This window comes from Mustela erminea, chromosome 10 (genome assembly GCF_009829155.1).
Source record: "Mustela erminea isolate mMusErm1 chromosome 10, mMusErm1.Pri, whole genome shotgun sequence".
In the NCBI taxonomy this organism is placed as follows: Eukaryota; Metazoa; Chordata; class Mammalia; order Carnivora; family Mustelidae; genus Mustela; species Mustela erminea.
Window position 1 is genome coordinate 64,559,185 of NC_045623.1, and position 20,548 is coordinate 64,579,732.

The 20,548-nt window shown below is 47.0% G+C and overlaps 1 long non-coding RNA gene across 3 annotated transcripts in view; it reads left to right on the forward strand.

The window, feature by feature from the left end:
- Window positions 1–20,548, forward strand: part of LOC116568152 — a 69,197-nt gene that overhangs the window by 26,355 nt on the left and 22,294 nt on the right. The gene's annotated exons all lie outside the window — the stretch shown is intronic.

Sequence of the window (20,548 nt, forward strand, 5' to 3'; positions counted from 1 at the left end):
TTTCTGAAAACTTGCACACACAGCCCAGGCCTTGAGGGACCAACTCACAGCCTGTTTTGAGCCAGAGGTGGCGCCAGCCTCAGACACTGGGGCCAAATCAGTGCACATCGGTCTCGTGTTTCAGTTGTCCTGAGGGGTGGTGTCGCCAAATTCAGGGACACAGGGCTGGACGTGGGTGGACACAGATGAACCTGTGTTTCAATCATCCTCTGCCTCCCACTGATAGCATGTCCTTCAGCAAGATGTGGAGCCCCGAAGAGCCTTTGTCCTTTGCTTTAAAATAGGAGTAACATACCTACCTGGAAGGTTGCTGAGGTCTGAATCACATCTGCCAGTGGTTCAAGTTGAATCACATGAAATTGCTACTTTTGAAGGTCAAAAATGATTAAATGTTGGTGATTTCATATACTTCAAGGTCTCACTTTAGAAATAAATAAACATTATAAATAAATGTAAATATAAATGTGTGTGTGCGTGTGTGTGTGTGTGTGTGTGTGTATGTGTGTATGTGTATAAAGTGGCACATTTGAATTGTCCCCAAAGTGGACTATACATTTATGCAGTGAGTCTCAGAAGTTAGTAAGCATAAGCAGTGGGAAGAGGGCCAGTGGAGATCTGCATGGGGCCTAGAAATATGCATTTGAACAGATGTGATTCCCCACCATGGGCGATTTTGATGAGGCGATGTTTTGTGCTTGGTTGAACTAGGCTTTAAACAAGAATAACCTAGAGAAGGGGGAGTAGATAGGATGCTAATGCCAGTTCCGTCTCCTATCTCTCATCTTCTTTTTTTTTTTTGTCCCCGTGGGAGGTAGGATTAACTTGGTGTGGGGGAATGTGTGTATATAAGGAAGAGAGGGAGAGCATGGGAGAGAGAGAACTTGAGAATCCCTCTGGTCACATTAAAAACCCTAATCCTAATAGATGGGGCCTCTCTTTCCTTTTGAATTACCGATGTCCTAAATCTTTGCACCCTTCTGAAGTGGGGAGGGGGTTGGTCAACATGTGTTTTACCCTAAGTAGTGCCTCTAATATTCCAATATTTAGGACATAATTTCAGCTCTCTTTGAAGCATCCTTAGACATTGGAGCTAAAGGAATTAGCCAGTGGGAAATGTGCATAACAGACTTGGAAGCAAGTTGTGAAATCTACTGACCCCACCTCCTCTCATCCCAGGAAGGGCATGACACCTCCCCACGTCATGTAGTGGGAGATGGGGCAGCAGTGGGACTTGACCTCAGGTCCTCGAGGGTGAAACTTTTGCTCTGCTAAGAGTTTGTAAGCAAAATTCACCTTAGTCTCCTTTTCACTGTTAATGGCTTAACAAATACTGGCCAGCAGTTACATCAGTGTGAACCCACATGACCTGTCTCAGCTGTTCTTCCTGTTGCAATTCATGCTGGACACACAGCGCTGCCCAGTAAAACAGGCTTCTTAATCATCTGTTCTTTCAGCACTGAGGGCATGGTGATCAGCACCTTAGACATAATTCTTGCCCTTATGAACTCCATAGCCTCCATGCTCCCACTGTGTATAATTCTCCGAGCTACAGGTAAATGCAATGGAACTTTGAGAAAGTGTAACAGGGGGGCCTGTGCTAGACGAGGCTGGGTAGGGGGAGTTGCCTGCTCCTTTCTTTTTGATGGGGGGGTCTGGTGATGTGTCCCGGCTTCCAGAATACTTGGCAGATTTTTATTAAAACCGTGCTCCTTCTAGATACCAACTGGTCTCTCTGGCTTAGCCATGGATCAAGTTAAAAGGATGATGAGGCCAGGAAGAGTACCAACACCCAAGCCGAGGGGATGCTGGCAAAAGCTCTGAACCTCACGATGTGTGTGTGGGGGGTGGTCCTTCTGTTTCCCACGGGGAAGCATTTCTGGGGCCTCCATGTTTTATACCGGAAGTGAGCACAGAGACTCTGTCATCAGTGGCTTAGTCTTGAGTTCTGTCCCACTTCTGCAAAATGGAGTCAATAAACATCTCTGCTCACAACCATTGTTGTGAGGACACCTGAAGTAACAAGACAGAAGTGCCTAGCACCAGCTGCTTTCTCGTAGTACCTGAGGGCTTGTCACTAGTTTCTTCTAGGAAACTTGTCCACACCATTGAGGCATTCTGTGGCCCCGGTCTTCAGCTCAGCTTGTGTGATTCCTAGTCCACAGCCCCTGCCCTGCCATACCATGATCTCACCTCAGAATATGTGGGGGAAAATTCTAACAGATCTTAGCTTGGTGCTTTGCATTTGAGCTTCATTTGGGAGATATTAGAAACTCACTGAAGCTCTTTAAACTGAAAGTCCTCTGACAAAGTCGCTTTTACATGAGGAGTGACCAGTGCAGACGTGGGGGTTGAGGAAGGAATGAAAACTAGGAAGCATGAGTCTTTTATTTGACTGTTCCATGCATTCAGATCTCAAGGAATATCCACTCCTGAACTGGGGCAGGGCAAGGCTGGGAAGGACAGATGGAAGAGCAGTCATCTTCTGTACCAAAGCACTTAGTGGCTGCTATGTCATTTGAGCCTGGTTCTGATTTAATTTATGTGGCCCATCAGCTGTACGCACAGCATCTGCCTCCAGTATCTGCTTGCTGCGATGTTGGCTGGTGATTATACTCTCTCACCCTTTGAAGAAGGTGATGGCTTCACATGCCACATTTAAATCACTGCCACTCAGAATTAAAGTGGTAATCATTCTGCCAGTCACCCATCAAGAATAATGTCATAGTGGTTCTTCCCACTAGGAACTTTCCAGATACTCTCTCTCATTCTCCCAGCAACCCTGAAAAATGAGTATGATTATTTATACTTTATATCAAAGGAATCTGAAACTCTGATGTGCCTTTAAACCACATGCAAGGAAACAGTTGGCTAACTGGAAGAAGGAGAAAATGAACCTAACCTGTTCCAAGTGTGAAACTTTCTTTCTCCCCAGCCACCCTTTACAGATGACCCATTTTTCCAGATGAGGAAGCTGAAACTCAAAGAAGCTATGTAAATTGCCTAAGATCCTGCAGCTAGTACAACAGCTAAGCAACAGCTAATTTTTACAGAGTGTTCTCAGTGGTCTAGGCAGCAGGCTTAGGGTGTCACATTCATTCTCTCCTTTAGTCTACGTACTGCCTTGCTTTACATCACAAATAAATGCCAGAACTGGTATTTATGATCAGGTCTATCTATGTTCAGAGCTTTCATCTGTCCAGATTTACTTTAAGGAGAATGTTGGGGGATTGATATAAATCCCAAGTCTTCAGTGGAGGAAAGCTAATGTTGGTTAAGAAGACACATAATTAAAATTTATGGGGTGAAGTTATTATGAGCCACCTCTTCCTCTGAATGCGGTTCCTGTCCATTTCTAAGTGAGGGATGGAAGTCGGAGCAGTGAGGATCAAGAACGTCTGGCCTCATGTAACGGACATTCGAGTGAAGGGCACCAGTTAGGCACTGAGATCAGTGAGCAAATAAAATCCCCAAGACAACAGGGACGGCTGAGAGCAGACAAATGCATGCAGGCTGCTGCACTGGGCTCTTTCTTTCCCAAGGAAATTGATGGAAGATGTGTCAGGCTGAGCTCACTGAATTCCAGCCCAAAGGGTCAGCTGTCCAACACCTGTGAGTGTCCCACACCCAGAGGTGAGGGGGTTGGGGAAGGGTCCTCACTGGCTTGGCCTCGGCCCTGGAAACGAGGCGCTATCTCTCTGTTCTGTAAATACTGCAGACATTCCTGGGAGATGAAAGGCCGTTCCACCGGCAGTGCCATGAGCCCGTCCAAACTCCAGGCATGCACAGTTCATCCTGCTGGCTCTCTTTCTAAACAGCTACATAAAATACAGAAGTCCAGGAGGCAGCAATTGTATTTTCTCTGTACAACCCTGGGAGAGTCATCGCATCATTGAGTTGGAATGATAATCATAAAATCAATGGACTTTGGTGGGGATTTTTGGAGTTACAACGAGTGCTTGCATATCAACAGTTTCCTCTCTTTCCCTCAGTAGCCGAGGGAGGAGTGGATTGTGATTACACCCATTTTTATAAATGAGGTGACTGAGGCCCCAAAAGCGCAAGTCGTTTGTCCTTGGGCCTCGACTGCTAAGTAATCCAGCAAGGTCTTTTGTCCAGGGCTCCTATCTCTGGCTCACATTTTTTCTACAATGTGATTTAGATGTGGTTTGGTTCAGCCTCTGGCTGCTTCTATTATATATGATATCCCAGGTCTGCTTGAATATCCAACATCACCCATTCTGGGATTGGACAACTGTAACAGAGTGATAAAAACAATAGTGAACATTTTTTGAGCCCCTGGTATAAATCCAACTGTACCAAATGTGCACTAACCCTCAGGTGAGCCTCATATGCTTTAAATTTGTAGGAATTAAGTTTCGTAGAACACAAGCGACTTGTTCAAGGTCACACAATCAGTAAGTGTTAGAGCAGGAATTCACACTCAGGTCAAACCCATGGCACCACACTTTCTCCTTATGTGGAATGGAAATCATCTCTAATTTCCATATAGAAGTGCTTGCTTGCTTTTGCCTCAGGCAATCTGTTGTCCTGGCAGCTGCTGGAAGAAATTGTTGCTTTTGAGTCTTCTGTCCGCTAGGTGCAGAATTCCTGGTTCCTCCAATTCTTCCTGATGAGATGTGGCTGTCAGATTGTTCCCAGTCCTGGCATTCACCTTGTAACACAAAGCACCGAGTGGAAAAGTGAGCTTGGGCTTGAAGCCTCAAGAAGTAGGCTCTGCTTTAGTTCTGGGTTTACCAGCTACATATCATCACTTGGCTTCTGGGTTCCTCATCTCCTCCATGTGAATACTACTTCATTCTCAGGGTTGCTTCAAGAATACAGTGTAGGAGGGGCGCCTGGGTGGCTCAATGGGTTAAGCCTCTGCCTTTGGCTCAGGTCATGATCCCAGGGTCTTGGGATCAAGCCCACATTGGGCTCCCTGCTCAGCATGGAGCCTGCTTCCTCCTCTCTGCCTGCCTCTCTGCCTACTTGTGATCTCTGACTGTCAAATAAATAAATTTAAAAAATCTTAAAAAAAAAAAAGAGTACAGTGTAGGAAATTAAAGATGTGACAGTCCCTCAAAAAAAAAAAAAAAAAAAAAGGATAAAGTACATGGACGTCCAAGATAGCATTATTTATAACAGACCAACAGATAAAATTTATTTCCACAATAAAGTAGAAAACAGAACTAACTGAAACATTCATAGCAGGAAAGTGGCTCATTAACAGTGGTACATTCCTTCAATGGGTGGTTTGCAGACCTTAAGGCTTTTTTTAAAAAAAAGGCTTATGATAATATGCCAATTAAGGCAAGCAAGCTGTGTCAGTTATACCTCATTTAAGCTAAAAAACACACACAAACAAGGTATAAAGCATTATCTCCAGTATGATTTCAACTTAACATAAAGCAAGACTGGAATGAAATACACCCCCATGTTAATAATTATTTCCATAATATCTGGAGATGAGAAGCTTATGAGTTGTGTATGTATGTGTGTATAAATGTGTTTGTGTGTATATGTGTATATTCTTTACATTTTTATATTTTCCAAATTTTCTGAGATGAGCATGGGTCATTTTGAAAATCAGCACAAAATACGGGGCTCAGAATGGAGCACAGTGAGCTCCCAAATAGGGCCTCAATGGCTCAGAGACCAATTAGCACCTTTTCAAAACCCACTTTGTTTTTCCTGCTGTGCCAAAGTGCCATTTCAGCATCTCTCCTGCGCTCACTCATCTCTTTTGACCTCACTGTCTTGATTTGACTGGATTCAAAGAGGAAGCAAATACAATAGACTAAAGCCAATCTCTAGGAACTGCCTGGGCTCACATTGCAAAAACTCTGTGCCGATGCAGTCTTTAGAAAAACCCACAAAAACCAATGACCTTTTTAGCATCTCACCAAACAAGCAGCAGGATGAGAACTTACCTCAAAGTTGGTACTCTGGCCTTGTCTCCTGCTCCTGGAGGGTTAGCTGTTCTGGGCAAGCCAAGGCAGGCCAGGTCAGGGCAGGGAAGGTTGCCAAATAGATGAATCTTGCCTAAAATATCAATGAGTGACTCGGGAACAGGCAAGTCTTATCTGGACAGCTCCCTAAGTTATGTCTTCTTTGCCTGATAATATTCTAACTGATTGCCTCTAAGAAAAATGCTGCTCCCACTTGCTGGGTAGGGCAGTAGGGGAAAGGTGAGGAAGAGAATGTTTTCTGAAGTTGCTTCAATCACACGTTCAGAGTGACAGCTGCAAGCTGAGTCCTTGGTGAGTGTTTGTGGGACTAGCTCTAAAAATGGAAGAACCTTAGCTTCCTTCTTGTCTTGCTGTTGGTGTGGCCAGAGCTGGGTATTTGACTTTTTTCTGTTTGCACAATGTAACTATGTGAGAAGAAAAGGAACGTAGATATTATGGGGTGCAGGATGTATCCCATTTGTTGTTAACAAGAAGAGGGTGACAAGGTATTACCAAGGCTGTCTAGGTGCCTTGGTGGCAGTGTTAGAACTTGATACCTTGTTTGGTACCTCCCAGCCCCCACTTGTCCAGTAGAGCATATAAGGGAGAACTGGTGGTCATCTGCCCTACTATGCCTCCTTGGGATACCAAAGCCAATGATACCTACTCTCTAGCTAGTGCCTGCTGGTGTGCCAGGCATCATACAGGAATTTGCAAGCATTATTCCAACTGTTAGAGGCTGAATTGTATTCTCTTGAAATTTATATGTTTAAATCCTAATCCTGGGACATCAGAAAGTGACTATATTTGGAGATAGGAACTTCAGAGAGGTAATTAAATTAAAATGAGGTCATTAGGGTAAACCTTAATCCAGGATGACTGGTGTCCATCCTTATAAGAGGGGGAAAGTAGGACACAAAGGATAGACCATGTGAAGACACAGGGAGAAGGAGATCATCTAGGGTCAACGAGAGAGGCCTCAAGAAGAACAACTCTGCTGACACCTTGATATCTGACTTCCAGCCTCTGGAAATGTGGAACTTGTTGTTGTTTAAGCCCACCAGCCTGTGGTTATGTTATAGTGGCTTAAGCTGACTAGTAATGCACCATCCTAACCATAGCCCTGTCACTGACTGGTCCCAAGAGACAAATGAGGAAATTCAGACCAGAGTGGAGAAATAACTGATCTAAGGTCCCAGTTAAGCAGAAGACTGGAGTAGAGCCCAGTCCCACTGAAACCTAGACATTGGCCACTGCCCTTAGAAGAGTTGGGGCCTCCTGTATGAACATGCGCTACAAACTGTAGATGGTTGTTGAGTGAACACACCATAAGGCATCACTTCTTAGTTTTGCTATGGTAAGTGGCTGTCCCTTGATTGGGAATTCTAGGTTGAGCCTGGTCCTCCAGGGGGACCCCTCCCCAGGTTGCTTTGTACTTTAACTCCTGGGTCCCATCTTTGTGCCAGAGAAGGGTCTCTCGAATCCCTCTGACCATTGCAGGGCATCGTGAGGCAGCAGAGTTGGAGCCAGGGCTCTGGGGCTCCTTTTCTCCATCTCCATCTGCATGAAGGCAATGTTGGGCAAAGACACACTCTCTCTGGGCATTCGTCTGACCTTCACACATTCTTACTGCTCTGCCAGCTTCTGCCACAGGCTCTTTGTGGGCATTTTAGTGTGTAGGCATTTGTATTTTCCTAGCAGTCTTTTCACCTGTCTTTTGCCTTCTTCATGCTGGCTCATCCATTAGATCTTGGCTCAGCTGTCACTTCCTCATGGAAGTTCTCCCAGCCTGGACCAGTATCCTCTGTTATAAGCTAGGTTAGCTCCGTAGTGGACATATTCCCTGATGTGTCTGTCTCAGAGCCTAGACCTCTCACTGGTATACAGTGAGCACTCAACAGATACTGATGCACACATTAATATGCTTTTTTATGGTCTTTCCCCGTGCTTTCCAAAGCACAGCAAATACCATGATTTTTAGTTATGTGATTGATTAAGATCTGTCTCCTGGTCCCCAGCCATTGGACTGTAACTCCATTCTCAGCACCCAGCAAGACCCTGAACAGAGGAGGCAGTTTAAGAATTCTAGTTGCATAATGTAAATGAGGGATACTGAGAGGTCAGAGAGGTTTGGGTTCATCCAAGTTGGATTTCCATGCCTTAAGAGAGCTCACTCTACACCGTTCCTTGCTTTATTCATTCAACGAACTGTTCACCTATCTGTCCTAGGCAATGCATTTACAAAGTCATTAAGAAATTGTCCCAGCCTCCATGTGGTCCCAGTCTAGTCAAGGAGGCGGGCGTTGTCACTGGTGGGTAATTCAGGGGTGGTCATTACTGTAACTGGAAGCAGTGGGGTGGGTAGGTGGGGGGGGGGGAGATGCACAGCAGGGTGCAAGTGGTGCAGGTGTCACAGGGTCACAGAGGGCAGAGAGGGAGCAGTTCTTGAGCTGCAGCCTGAGTAAGTGCACTGCAGAGGAAAGGAGGGGCAGGGTACATTAGGCAGATGAGAAACTTGAGGGAAGGCCTAGAAGGGAATAGAACATGGCTGGCAGGGGGAAGGACAATTAGGCTGCTTTTTCACTCTGCAGTGTGGGGAGGAGAGGCCTTTGGGAGGGGAGCTAGGAAGGTGGGGTGGGCCTCAAAGAACAGGGGTTGGCGGGGTGTGGGGTTGGGGGTGGTGGTGGTGGTGTATGCTCTCTGGAGACCTTTGCAAAAGGAGGGGGAGAGCAGGTTGTCATTCTTATCCTGCTGGGACTCAGCTTTTGTCCCTTGTCTGGCCTTGCTCTCTTTGATCCCAGCAATGCATTGTTTCCCCAGTGCTGGCTTCTCTGCTTTGCAGGGGAAAATGTGGTCTTTGTTCTCCAGAGACTTTTCATCCATGGCCTGCCCTGGTGGGGACCAGCCGGGGAGGGGCTCTGCATGAGGAGCCGGTTCCTGGCAGCTGGGGGACAAGGGCCACCCCTGTCCCCGTTCTCTGCTTTGTGCGGGTTGCACAGAGCTCTCAGAGTCCTCTCACTTGGTACAAATCATGCTGTGTTGGGGGTGGAGAGGGAGTTCTGGGCAAACAGTTTCAGCTTCTTTATTTTTAAAAATTGCCTTTGTTAACATTTTCCGCCTGATCTTAATACAAATCAGATGCAGCAAGGCCTGGTGAGAGCTGGGTTTGAATCTCAGCTCCCTTGTTTACTGGCTAAGACATTTCAGTTCTTGGAATCTCAGTTGCCTCTCTGAAAAGTCAGAAAAATGATATTAGCCCTACAGCATGGCCCTGTGGTTTTCTTCATTCTGTAGAATGGGAAGCATGTACAATGGGGCAGGTGCTGTGACAGGTGCCAGAGGATCACTGGAGAAGGAGGTAGACTTGATCCTGCGCCTCATGAAGCTCCCCTGGGAAGAAAGACTCAACACAGCCTCGTAAGTAGTGCAGAAGCAGTGCAGCTTGCTAAGGGAGTGTGTAGCAGGACTTCAGCGTCAGGGAGGACGACAGGAGAGGGGCCGCCAAAAAGGTGATACTCATGCTGAGATGTGTTGTGCATACAAGGAGCCTAGGATGTGGGGGAGGCTCCACCAATGTTCACTCCTGCTGCTGCCTTGGGTCAGATCCCTCACAGACACCTGCCAGGTTTATGTGGGTTTATGAAACCCCCTCCCCTCTAGGGAGCTTACTCAGAAGAAAAGAAGTGGAGAAGTGGAGACTGGGGGTGGGGGGTGGCTGCTTCTAGGGGCCTGGAAATTGATGGAGACACACATAAGGGGATGACCACAGGGCCAGCTGTGACACTTTCTGTGGGCCTTAAGGAGGAGTGCTGCGCTGTGCTGCTCAGAGTTGAGCTGTTGGCCCAGGTCCCCAGGGTGGAGAAGGGGGGCAGCTTCCAGACCACGGTGCTTTGCGAGGGGAAACAAATGGACCTGTAACTTGATCGAGGTAGCCGGGAGGCTTCAAGAGCTGTGAGGATGAAGAATAGCTTTCAAAGATGTGTCAGGGGAAACAGGCAGCTTCCTCTCCTCCAGTGAGGGGATGTGTAGCCCAGAGCTGACCCTTCGAGTGGCCTTGAACCCGGGGGCACAGGCGGTGCTGCTTTGGGCACTTTGGGCTAGAGTGCTTACCTGAATGGAGGGACCTTCTATAGGCCAGGTACATTTACAGAGAGTATGCATTAGTCCTTCAGCAACCTGTCTGCTGGGAGCCTTTCTACCCCCCTTTTTCAGATGAGAAAGCTGAGGCTCAGAGAAGTGAAGTCACTTGCCTGAGGTCACACAGCCAGTAGTCAGCCGTGAAGATGGATTTTTTTTTTTTTTAAAGATTTTATTTATTTATTTGACAGACAGAGATCACAAGTAGGCAGAGAGGCAGGCAGAGAGAGAGGAGGAGAGGAAGCAGGCTCCCTGCAGAGCAGACAGCCCAATGCGGGGCTCGATCCCAGGACCCTGGGATCATGACCCGACCCGAAGGCAGCGGCTTTAACCCACTGAGCCACCCAGGTGCCCCGTGAAGATGGATTTATATGCAGTTTTGAATGTCTTAATCCATAGTTCTTCCACTCTGTAATACTATCAGATAATTTCTTGGACAATATTTCCTTCTGAATTATGTGTGTATAATAATGATAAGAATCCCTTTTATGTAATATGTATTACAACGCTGTCTTGCAAAAGCCATTTCACAGGGCCTTCATAGTGCCTTTTCTGGGAGGTGTGGTGTTATGATCATATTCGACGTGAGGAAATAGGAAATAGAAGCTCAGCCAGGTGGGTGGATCCCCACTGCCCACAGCAAGGAAGTCAGGGAGCCAGGGCAGATGCCAGATCCCATGCACTTTCTACCATTGTCTTGAGACCCAGGTGGGCTCCTCAGGTATCCCCTGATATCCAGGTCATCTCTTGATCCTTTAAATAAAAGCCCAAACACAAACTGTGTTTTTCTAGCAAACTGAAAGCCTTCACTTTGTTTCTATCTCTTGACAAAGCCAGCAGTCCAAATCCCCTTTCCTGGGGCCCCTCCTGCCTAGAAAGTGATGGTTAGCCATGTGCATTTTTCACTGGGGCTCCCACAAAGAATGTTGCATGTAATATGAAACATGTGTCATTGGTGTTTGCTAGAGTGCCCCACCCCATGCCCTTCCCTACACAGCTGGGAGCCCCTTCTGCCTGAGCTCTGTGCCAGGGGACTGAGCCATGCATACCTAGAGATTTCCCCCAGAACAGCCCCTCCTGTAGGCAGAGCCAGGGGCTGAGCTCACCCACCTCTCTTGACTTACCTCCCCACTGGAGGCCTTGCTCCAGTCAAGGCTCAGCTGTGTCCAACTTCAAGCTCAAGATATTGAGTTTGCACTCAATATCTGTGGGATCAGGTGCAGAATAAATAAGGGCATGAACCATTTTGCCTTCTGTCTTCACGCAGTAGGTGTGCTGTGATGTTCATTGTGGGGAAGAATAGGTTTACTGCAATGGAGACCCTCACGTTGGTGTGTTTCTGAAGAACTCTGTATCTTAAGGAAGGGCATTATTATTTTGTCCTTTCTTTTCTTAGAAGACCAGGTTGTCTAGAGCACTGGTTCTTGAACTTGAGTGTGCATTAGTATCATCTGAAGGGCTTATTAAAGCACAGGTGGAGGGGCCCCACCCTCAGTGTTTCAGATTCTGTGGGTCAGGTATGGCCCAACAATTCGCATTTTTAACAAATTCCCAGGGTGTGATGCTGCTGGTTTAAGGGCTGCGCCTTGAGAACTACTGGTCTTCAGGGAGAAGGATGGAGGTCATGAATGAGTTTGTGTAAAGAGAGGATATGATATAAAATTGTACTGTGCTTAGAGACATCATTCTAGAGCTCAAACGTGAACACATGACTAACATGTTCGAAGATTTCTATGGCTGCCCGCTGCCTGCAGGAACAGGGCTCAGTTGCATTGCCTGGCAGTGCAAAGCCCTTCCCACGTGGGCTCTGCCTTCCTCTCTAGCCTCACTGCTTCCGCTTCCCTCTTGCGCTCACCCCGCCCACCTCGCCATGACCCTGGGCTTCTCAGCCTGCCTCTAATGTAGGGACTTCTACATTTTTTCTCCTTACCCATCTTTATACATGCTGCTGCCTCCATCTTGGCCAACCCAATTATCTTTCCTTAACCTAGCCAACTCCTCCTTATCTGAAAGAACACATCAACTGCCGCCTCCTCTGAGAACCCTACCCCGCTTCTCTCGGATGAAGTTTGGGCTTCCTTCCCTGTGTTGCTACAGCAGTGGGGTTGTCTCTCTCCCCGTGGGGTCACCCCCCTACCCCACAGTTGTCTCCTGTCCCCTCAGCCTGGGATCATGTGAGAGCAGGGGTTGCCATATTTATTCTTTCCTGGGACCTGGTCCAGTGTCTGACACCTTGTGGACACTGGATAAGTGCTGGGGACTGGCTGGAGTGATGATGACTTTCGGTGCAATCAGTAGAGGATTTGTTAATTCAGGATAGGTCATCCACGCACTTACCCTAGGTAGGCACCAGGCTAGGTGCTGGGGCTGGAACTTTGAAGAGACAAGCCCTAGCTCTCACACAATTTATTGTCAGAGGGGGAAAGGGTATAAACTGGTTCATTTCAGCATTGGTAAGAGGAGTCATGGGGAAACAGGGTGCAAAAGGGGCTCCTGATAGGAGTACTTAGTCTGAATGTGGCTAGAGGCAAAGGCCAAAGGAAGGCTTCCAAAGGAGGTAACATGTAAACCGAAGCCTGAAAGCTAATGACAAGAAAGATGAGCTGGGGCATGGCCCATTTAGGGACTGAAGTCATCATTTTGGAGGGCAGAGATGAAGTGACATAGATTTTCAGGGAGCAATGGTGGGGTCGGGGAGGCCCTCGGAGAGTGATGAGACAGGGAAGATCAGAGGGCCTTTATCCAGGTGAAGTGAGGATGAAGCAGAACAGAAAGTGGAAGAAAGAGAGCGACCATCTGACAGTGTGGTCCAGTCTGGAGACATCTTGAGGGCACCAGGTCTGTGAGGATTGGCACCATCAGAAGGGGCTTTCTGGAGACATTGTTGTCAGGGATTGGCAGGATGTGGAAGGTAAAAGGAAGAAGGGAGAGCTCTGGGTGGAGGGAAGCCTTAAGGAAGGCACAGAGGCAGCACTAGCAAATAGCACAGAGGTGAATCACCAGGTCAGCTGAGGAGACAGAGACAACCTTCCTTGTCAGGGTTGCTGGGAGTTTGCAATCTACGATGCCCCTGCCAGCCCATGCACACAGACAGCGTGAGAGGGCAGAGAGTACGCTCTTTCCTTCTTCCAGAGGAGGAAACCAGCACAGAGAGTCATGGGAATTGTGGGAGGGGGTGACGGGGCCACAAGGCTTGATGGTTTGTTCTCTTCAGAGAAGTTGACCTAACCACTGCTGTGGGAGCACTTTCAGCTGCTTTACCCTGGGGAACAATGCAGTTAGCTCTGTGGCATGCATCATGGTTTCTCTCTTACTTGATTTTTTCCTGTTCCATGATCAACACAGAAACAATTCTTATTCTCCTTAAGCCATTTGCCGCTGACTCGCTCTTCTTCCTGTTTCCCTGGAACCTGTTGGGTTCACCCCATAGCCATGGGGAAAGGGAGGGAGGGAAGAAACAGGGATTGAAAGCTTACTGTGTGTCAGAATCTAGCTAGGCACATGAATGCATATTAGTCCCTACCACCAATGGCTGATGGTGTTTATGGACGAGGACACTGAAGCTCATGACAATAACAAAGCTTAAGTCCAAGATGAAACCCCTTGTCTGGACTCCTATTGTTTGGTGGTAGAGCTGAGATCCAGTCTCTGATCTGTTTGAATTCCAACAAGAAGAATAAACAATACCAGCTGGGACAAAAAGCTCAGAAACCAGAACCTTACCTGAAGGTCAGTGTGCAGTGGGAAAATGTTTCTGGAATGTGATACTCTCTTCCACAGGTCCATACCTGTTTACATGCCGGCCTCCTTACTGTCCTCTCTAACCCCCTCTCCCTATAAGCTCTTGTTCATCTTATAAGCATCCTTATGATGCCTGGGTTAGGTGCCCCTGTCCCAGCTTCTTATTTCTTCGTGCTTATCCTTAACATAGAATTTAGCACGATGTATCATAATGGATGTTTTCCTGGATTGACATAATGGATCGACATCCCAGAAGCAGGGTTGATGATGAATCTGAATCCCCAATGCCTAGCACAGCTGTTGGCATGCTGAAGATGTGTGAGTAGATTCTCGTTGAATGAAAGAATGAACAAATGGAGGAATGAACCTTGTCCTCAGATTCATTTGCACACAGTTGGCCTAGAAGTTCCACCCTCTACATAAGGAGGTTCAGGGAGATGTGGGGACGTGTCCAGAGGGTCATAGGGAGCCAGATGAAAGCCAGTGAAAACAAAATGAAACAGACAACAACCCCCACCATGGCCCAGAGTCCCCTGTCCTCCAATACTTTGCAGGGATCAACAACCTGGATTTCCTATCCAGAAGATCATATCTGGAACTGTAGTAGAGGTGGTGAGCCATCTGCCCAATAACCATTTTCTTTGGGTTGCTTCCTAATTTAAGTGAATTTGGAGTTACAATATGCCTAGTTTAAAAAGGACATTTCCCAGCCTCCTTAGCAATAAGTATGGCCCTGTGATGAAGTTCTGACCAGTGAGATATAAGAAGTTTTGGGATGGGATGTATGGGAATTCTCCTTTAAAAAAGAGGGGTTGGGGAATGCCTGGGTGGCTCAGTTGGTTAAGTAGCTACCTTGGGCTCAGGTCATGATCTCAGCGTCCTGGGATTGAGTCCCACATTGGACTCCTTGCTTGACAGGGAGCCTGCTTCTCCCTCTGCCCCTGCCTGTTATTCTGTCTGCCTGTTCTCTCTCTCTCTCTCTCTCTCACAAATAAATAAATAAATAAAGTGTTGTTTTGTTGTTGTTGTTTTTTAAAGGAGAGGGGAAGGGTTGCTTGGCTGGCTCAGTTGGTAGAGCATCTGACTCTTGATCTCAGGGTTGTGGGTTCATGCTCCACAATGGGCATAGAGCCTACTTAAAAAAAAGAGAGAGATAAAGAGAATAAGGTATATAAAAGTCTTTGTGGTGGTGGTTTTGTTTTTCCCTTTTCCATCCAGATTGTTGGCATAATGATAGAGATAGTTGCAGAAGTAATTTTGGACCATGAAATAACTTTAAGGATGGAGGTATGCTAAGGATGGAGGGGCAGAGAGATGGAAGGAACTTGAGTTCTCAGAGATGGTGAAACCATGGGTTACTTGTTTCTAGTCTCCTTACGTGGAGAAAAAAAAATAGACTTCTATTTTGTTCAAGCCACTCTTATCAGTTTCTGTTTATTTATTGGGATATGCAGGAAGGAAAGGATTGGGTCATTGGCTCTGGGCCTGGTGGGCTAGGCTATTTTTAGAAATAGAATTTAGAAAGCTGCCGGAGGTACACCTTGGCTGATTGGGCCTCCAGGCCAGAGGGAAGGTCAAGACTGTGGAGTGTGGGTTCTTCCACTGGCACCACCTCCACTGAGTTCCATCCACTAGGAACAGGGTAGGTCTTGGGGACTGGACAGAGGGGGGTCTCAGTTCCTCCCATGGGGTTCTGCAACCTTGGGCTGATCGCATCATTGCACTTTGTGGTTTGAATGGACTTCAGAGATCCAGAGCCCGTGTCAGACACTGAAGTTTGCCTGCCCAGCAGCCATTTCTACTTTAGTTCTTGTTATTAGAATACTGACTTTATTGCTCATCATGGTAATTTCTTTTACTTTTCCCCCCTGTTTAGTTAAAAGGCATGCGATCACCCTCCTGCCCCTGCCCCCCACCATGAAATACAAAGAGGCACATCTGGGAAAGTTTTCCTTATTTTTTTCTTAAGAAGAGGCCCAAGACAAATATGCACCTCCTCTTGCCTTTGGGCATTACTGAATTGACGGTGTGAAGTTTGGAGCTGCAGGAGTTGTCTTGACACTGTTAAAGAATCACATAGAAACTGGCTTGTGGCCCCAGCCTCTCTGAGGCCCTGGAATAGGCAGCTTGGGACCCCTCTAGCTGGACTTCTTGCTGTGAGATAACAAATCGAGTTATCGATTATCACCTTATTTTTTTCTTCTTTCTTGAAGCCATAGGCTTGTAACTTAAAAAGAATCTCATTTCTTTATTTGACAGATGTAGAGAATAAGGCTCAGAGAGGGAAAGTGACTGGCCCAAGGTCACACTATAGGTACAACGGTGGCAACCTGGAATCCTATTTTATCCTCCTCCCTAATAAAAGAAAAAAAAAAACAACCCGCTTTTTCCTGCAAAACACATGGCGTCACCTCAAGAATCAAGTGAGATTCCACATATATTTGGGATACATGGAGACCATCTTTTTTTCTTTTCGGTTTTTTTTTTTAATTTTTAAATTTTTTAATAAACATATAATGTTATTATTAGCCCCAGGGGTACAGGTCTGTGAATCGTCAGGTTTACACACTTCACAGCACTCACCATAGCACATACGCTCCCCAATGTCCATAACCCCACCACCCTCTCCCTACACCCCTCCCCCCAGCCACCCTCAGTTTGTTTTGTGACATTAAGAGTCTCTTTTGGTTTGTCTCCCTCCCGATCCCATCTTGTTTCATTTATTCTTTTCCTACCCCCCATTGCATCTCCACTTCCTCATATCAGGGAGATCATATGAGAGTTGTCTTTCTCCGATTGACTTATTTCGCTAAGCATAATACCCTCTAGTTCCAGCCACATTGTCGCAAATGGCAAGATTTCATTTCTTTTGATGGCTGCATAGTATTCCATTATATATATATATACCGCATCTTCTTTATCCATTCTACATGGAGACCATCTTAATGGTTCTTTTCTTTTTCTCTGGATAGGTGAGTCATCGACGTGGGACCAAGTCCAATTCTACGATAGGGAGCATAATGGCACATGGCAACAAAAAGAACAATCATTCTTCAGATGTACAGATGTACATACAGCATGTCAACATTTGCTAAAGTTTTTCTTATCCATAATTTCGTTAGATTTTCACAACACTGTGGGCTGGGCCAGACAGAGATTATTGTTCCCATTTTATAGGTGAGGACTCTGAGGGTCAGAGAGGCTAACTGATTCTCCTGAGGGAAATCCTGGGTGAGTGGATTAAGTACAGACCCACAAGCAGTGAGTTCAATATCTGTGCTCTCTACTGTTTATAGTGCGCTGTGTCCTGTGGTCTAGGCTGAGACCACAAGAACTCTGGAAGGTAGGCCAAGTGAGTATTTGTCCTACATGATAGAAGATGAAGAGAAGGCTCAGAGTGGTAGATGGAGGTCACAGAACCAGCTCATTATGGCACTAATCTGTCATCCTTCCCTGACTCCTCAGCATTTTCTAGAATCATTCCCAATATGAATATCTGACCTTGTGGTGAGTAGGGCTGATATGGCCATCCTGCAGAAAGAACACGTCATGGAACAGAGGAAGCTACGTGACTTGGCTGAGATGCCTGTGCTGGTAGCCAAAGTATGAATGTGGGCTTCCTGGCTCCCTGTCCATCACTCTTCCTTCTCCTCCTCCTCCTTTCCTCCACAGTGACAGGTGATACTGGCTTATGTCACCTCTCTAAGGAATCATATTTCTTCTTGTCTGTCTTGGGAATATGCTTGTCTCACCCACTGCTGTAACCTGCTGCTTGGAATGGTGTCTGGCTCAATAAGTATTTCTTAAATGAATAAATGAATCTCTGCATTCCAAGCAAATATTTATTAATGGTCAGATGCCTGGTGGTCCGTGGGAGGAGGCGAGGGGCAGGCTCAGCAGTAACAAGTGCATGTTGGAGTTTACCTTTTAGTTCTTGTCCTCACCATTCCATGTCCTCTGGGACCCAATGTGAAATCCTAGACAAGGTTCAGACCTGAGCCACTCTGGGGCAGCCCCAGCTCTAGCCCTAGTGGGGCTTAGAATAGACATTGTTGCCAATGTAGCCTGAAGGTCTACTGATTCACTTAATTTACTCATGCCTTCATTCCTTCCATCCTTTCATTCACACATGCAATAAATAGACCTGCTCTCAGGTCCTGGGGATACCAAGACAGAGTTTCTGCCCATGAGTTGCTTACATCTAGTTGGGCCACAAATAAAGAGCAGATATTAAAACACTCAGGTGAGTGGCAACCTTAGAGGTAAGCACAGGGTGCTATGGGAGTCTAGAGAAGGGGCACTTAATCTGGTCTGGGTCAAAGGATTGCTTCCTGTGCACCCCCAGTTGCCACTCACTGAGAGCTTTCTACCCGCCGAGCTCTGTGCCAAGCTCTTTACTTTTACTACTTCTCATAGCAACTCTGTGAAGGTGTTATCATTCTCATTTTACAGATGAGCAAACTGAAGTTCAGATTTGAGAGGTGACTTTTTCAAAGTCACCCAGTTCATTAGTGCTAGGGCTAAGATTCGACTCTGATGCCTGGGCTCCTGACAGCTGTTCGGCCTGCCTGCCATGCAGACCACCTTTTTGTCCCTTAGGGGACACCTGAGTCATATTCTGAAGTATGAATCAAGTAAGCAAATTGGCTGTGGTAAGGGTGGTGGCTGTAGGGATCTCAGTGTGAGGGTGTGGTTTGGGGAATGGCTAAAGGCATTGCAGACAGAAGGAAACAGCACTGACAAAGATGCAGAAGTTGGAAGCAGCAGCTTGTGTCTATGTCAGGCCAATGAATGGGAGGTAGGTCCTCCCCATCCATGTTTATGGACAGTTTATACAGGGATCTTCCTGCATGATGGGGCCAGGGATGGTTTGCCTCATAACCCCAGCAACTCTATAGTGACTGTAACCTTTGGGTGACTGGTTGAGTTAAACATCATCACATAGGAAAGTCCTGCTGGAAAGAAAGACCACACCTGTTTGTATTTGAGTTTTGTAAAGGTTTTGGCCAGGAGGACTAAAAAAATGTGTGGACCTTGCGCTCACAGGGAGGAGTGAGGGTGTGGATTTGACTGGCAGCTGTGTAGATGAGACAGCTGGCTAGGTGAGTTGCTCTTGGGAGGAGGGGTTCTTACTCTTTCTCTTCCTTTCCATCTTTCTTTTTGCTTTCCACATGTTCTCACTGAATACCCACTGTGTCCAGCCTGGTGCCATGGTGGACACATGGGATGAATCAGTCCTGGTCACTGCCCTTGGAGTACCTACAGTCTAGGAGGGGAGATAGGACATACTGGTAGATACGCCAGTTCATGATCACACAGGGGACACATTTGATCAATGTTTCTAGGCACCCACGTGTGGCCAGCTGATGGAGAGCAAAGATAAATACTTTGTAAAGATGGAAGAATGGGCAAGGCACCATGACACATGGATGGAGGAAGGAGGACGAGTTAGGGAAGCCACAGATGTGCAAGGACATTTGAGTCCGACCTTCAGCCCATCCTGGGGAAGTCCCATTCGTGTTTCATGCACACGATCTTGGAGGAAATGAGTTTTTCATATTATCTCAGAATCCTACAAGAGTCTGTGATAATCCATACAATGAATTCCGTTTTTCTGTTGAGGGAACTGAGGCCCAGAGAAGTAAAGTAACCCACTAAAGCTCACACAGCTGGCAAGTTGCAGAGCTGGGAGCAAACCCAGGCCTTTTGGCTCATGTTCGTTTTAAGACATCCTGCTGCCTCTACAAATAACACAAGGGAGAGAGTGACAAGTGCCATGTGCCCATGCGCTGTCTGCTTTTAGCCCCTTCATTGGACCAAGGCCCAGAAAGTGTCCCATTGTGTCACATCTGTTTAAGGCTGCGGGTGATCTGTGGGCTCAGGCTTAATCCAGTAGGAGGATTTAGTAACACAGGTTGCCCGGCCTCTCAGTGGGGGAGCTGGTTAATCCTCCAAAACCCCCTGTTCCAGCTCCATCCTTCAGTTACGCTGATCAGGATGGGGCTTGGAGACCCATTTTGGAGTCTTCGAAATGTGAATGGCAGTGGTCACCCCAAAGCTTTCCCTGAAGATGCACTGTAGTTCAGGGCATAAAGTGGGGCATGCAGCACAGCCGCTTTGTCCCAGGCAGTGAGGCATGCAAAAGTGGGTGGGGGCGCTTTGAAGCTGTTGCAAGAAAAGGGAAGGAAAGTTTTAACACTGACAGGCTTAGCCCCTGTGCTCAATGTTTTACATACATCAGAGAGGAAGCCTTTGCTACTGAAAGGACTTGAAGTTTCTGCAGCAAGTTTAAAGGCCAGTCTTGTCGAAGTAGTCCCCTCCTTGTGAGTCAGGCCTCTGTTCTGCTGGAATGGAAATCTCTGTCCAGCCATGAAGGTGGAGGCATCCCATCCAACCTCACCTAGAGTCCTGTGACTCCTGTTTGGCCCAGAGAGGTCAGGTAGGAGGACAAAGTTAGTCACTGGTGTAGCAGAGACTTAAATGTAGGCCTCTGACTCCAGGATAGCATGTGTGAAAAGGGAGACCCTTCCAAGGGAAGTGCTGGGGCCAAGAACCCTGGGGAGGAGGGTAGAGTTGGGGGTCCAGGCCTGTACACAGGAATGTTTGCTGAATGCATGAAATCCAGATGAGGTGGCTGGGGAGCAAAGAGGCTCCTATGCCTGGCGCTGGGCTCTGAAAGCGGCTGTCATGGAGAGATGTGGGCAGCCCCCACTCCTTCCCAA